General features: G+C 27.4%; 1 long non-coding RNA gene across 2 annotated transcripts in view; it reads right to left on the minus strand.

Annotated features, from left to right (window-relative positions):
* The window catches only part of LOC106784774, an 85,315-nt gene that overhangs the window by 62,655 nt on the left and 19,095 nt on the right, over positions 1 to 3,565 (minus strand). The window lies entirely within an intron of this gene.

The following is a 3,565-nucleotide window of genomic DNA, read 5'->3' on the forward strand; positions in this document are numbered from 1 at the left end:
TATTTATAGTAGCACAATTAGATTTTATATATATATATAAAATCTAATTGTGCTACTATAAATAAATTATTAATATATCCTGACTGTTTAAAATCTTTATAATTATTATCCACTTTGTAAAATCGTATATAAAAGAATTAAAAAAAAAAAAGAAAAAATAAAAAAGCATATGTGATGTACGTATCTATTATATTATGTGTCATACGTATGTAATATGTGTTTAATTTATGCATAGGGAAGGGCACGATTAAAAAGTAAATTATATGCGTAGGTAGAGACGCGACAGCTGTGAATATGAAAACAGCACGCTTCTCTCTGTCTATTGTTCTCTCACCTAATTCCAAATTTAATAAACAGACAGGGAGAGAGAGAGAGAGATAGAGAGAGAGAGAGATAGAGAGAGAAAGGATTGGAGGGCCAATCTATGCCAATGCGTATGCAGCTGTTTAAGTTTGTCGAAATTTCCGGTACACGGTAAACAATTATACACGCATATTTAACAATGTTTGTAAATTGCATAAATCTTGTATGCAGAGAGGATATCGTTCTATTCTTTGATCGCATACAAAGGTTACATAAGTATTCTCAGATATTAGAATAATTTTAAATATTATGATATGATTTGTGTTAATCTAAAATAATCTAATTATAAAGAATTCATTTATATTCAAATTCTTCAAATTGTTTATAACGAAATGATAATGTTCGTAACGATAATAAGAAACGAATGAGAAATTTGTTTTGAATGTATTATTGAGTCCATTATTTTAACGTAATTAATACGTAACGCGTGAAAAACGTGTCTAATATTATATTTCAATAAATAAATACAACGCATATTAAAAGTATCATATTTTCTATTAGACAATTTGAAAGATTTTCTCACGATTTTAAGAGAGCTCAAAATTTCATCAAAATTAATTATTAACAAGCGACAGAGGAAAATTTTTCTGAAAAATTTTCTCACGATTTTAATGCAACTTTCGTTAAGAAGAAAAAAAAAGCAAAAAAAAAAGTTATATTTCCAGCATCGATAAGCTATTAAACGAAAAACATATTTTACCATTAATATATATATATATATATATATATCTAAAAGTACACAATATATATATATGTATATAAATTAATATTAAACACGAATTTTCATATATACGTATTAAAGAAAGTAAGATATAAATAATGGATTACTTGTTCATATATAAAGTATAAATAAAATTTATTTAATCGCAATCGTTTTTAGATGGTTCTGAAAGATCACAAAAGCCAATTGCATCGCGTGACTTTTAACAGTGCACCATTGGTAACGTAAACAATGAGTAATGAGACGTTCTTCTTCTCTCTTTCTATCTCTATATCTATCTCAACTGTACTAACACACACACACAGATAGATATAGCATATAGATTCGTACATATATATATATATATATATATATATGTAGGTAGGTAGAGAGAGGTGTAGCCCAAACAACGGTAGGAAGCACTGTCGTCGATAGTGGGTGGGTAGAAAGGGTGGGTAGGGTACAAAAGGTACCCTTGGGATCCCCATGGCGAGCGAATCGAAACTGCCAAACTAAGCTGTTAACGTCAACAAACGTTAGGAACAATGCCGACAATTTAACCGTCTATAGGTAGGTACATACGCAAGGTCCAAGTACCCTAAGAGCTTCTCGCACAATTGTTTTCCAAGAGTTTCAAGCGCGTTTAGATCGTAATAAACTTTCAAACCTCGTATTCATTATTACAATGACGTCATCCACGGAATAGTAATGATATTATTAATTAACCGATAGTATACGATTATACTTAATTATATATTAGGATTAACCTAACAACGAGATTTTAATCAAACGTTTATGTCATCTCGAATTCATCATCAAATGGTTATAACACGAATTTTTAATATAATATTATCGATATATATATTTTCATCGTTGAAATGTTCATTTAATCGTTTATTTAAATTGTCTCTCTCTCTCTCTCTCTCTCTCTCTTTCTCGTGTTTTTTTTTTTGGAAGATCTTTTCGATAATTGAAAATTAACGATATTATAATTATAACATTCGTGTACGTGTGTATACTTTTAACGTTAATTCGTGAAATGGTTAGCTAAATTCTGAAATAATTATACTGTTATCTGTGTATAATATTACACATATTATAATAATGTGTGTGTGTGTGTTTCTCGTGGGAAAATTAGTTTTCTAAATGATCTATAGTCGAAGAATCAAATTTTAATATTTCAAGATATGTATGTATATGTTTGTATATATTGTATATTAATAATGAATATAATTAGGATCTATAACGTATGTGCATTTAATTTTATAAGATTAGTACGAAAAATTTGTAAAATGATTAAGTTGTTATCTCGATCATCTTTCGAACGTTACTAATTTATTTTATAAACATTAGGTTTACTTTATATGTCATTTCTTTCACACAATTATTGACAATAAGAATATTTTTCTAAAAAAAAAAAGGTCAAACCGTTTGTATACCATTATTACAAAACATTTAATCGATCGAGATGTTTTTTGTATTATCAAAATAAATTATTCGCTTTTTGGAAAAGTTTATTTTCCAATTGATTTTCATTGTGACGAATGGAATTTTATTATTTCAGATATTTACACGAGTGGGAGTGTCTGTTAAATATAAAATGTACATGTAACATAGTAACACATGATCTATCTATGATCATGTTCGATTCGATTATGTGATCGAAATAATACGTAAATTAAATGAATCAACCATTTTTAGAAATCTTTTTACATTCACTATTACCTTTACTATCACAATCACCATTCGTACGTACTTTTCCGATATAACCGTATCGAAAATACATGTATGTATGTATGTATGTATGTACGTATATATGTATGTATGAATGTCTGAGATGAATAACAAATATTCGATACTTTTTTTCTAGTGATAAAATCGTGTTGATTTTTGATGATGAAATGAATTTACTTTGTTACTGTACAACCGAATAATCCTTTTCGGTGTACACGTGAATATATGCGTCGATGAATGCGTGGGGTGTATGTATATATATTCATGTATGTACTAGAAATCGAGAAAAATAAAGAAGATTCGGGAAGTTAAATTGACAGCTCTGCGAATATTCGTAGGGGATTAATAATGGATAACATACGTGTGTATATATATATATTATATATAAACTAAACGATTAAATTTTGTAATTATTAATTAATAATGTCGTGCTCTGGAACGATAAGAAAAAAAAAAAAATGTCCGGTTTTTTATTCGAGAAGATTCGATAATTACAACCGATCGATTACCAATCTCAATTATTCCAAAATTTTGTTAAATATATATTACACACACGCACACACCACGAAACTTAGTAAATTTCGTAACCGATAATTAAAAAATAATATATCTTTTTTTTTTTAAATAAAATTACCCCGATCTATCGATATTTAACGCGTTATGTAAGATTCGATTAAATTTTGTTCAAAATATAAATAAAAAAAAGAGGAAGATAAAGAAAAAGAAAAAAGATGAAATAAAAAAAATATTCAAATAATATATAATTTT

Source organism: Polistes canadensis, unplaced genomic scaffold (assembly GCF_001313835.1).
Source record: "Polistes canadensis isolate GaletaPanama2010 unplaced genomic scaffold, ASM131383v1 scaffold_40, whole genome shotgun sequence".
Taxonomy (NCBI): domain Eukaryota; kingdom Metazoa; phylum Arthropoda; class Insecta; order Hymenoptera; family Vespidae; genus Polistes; species Polistes canadensis.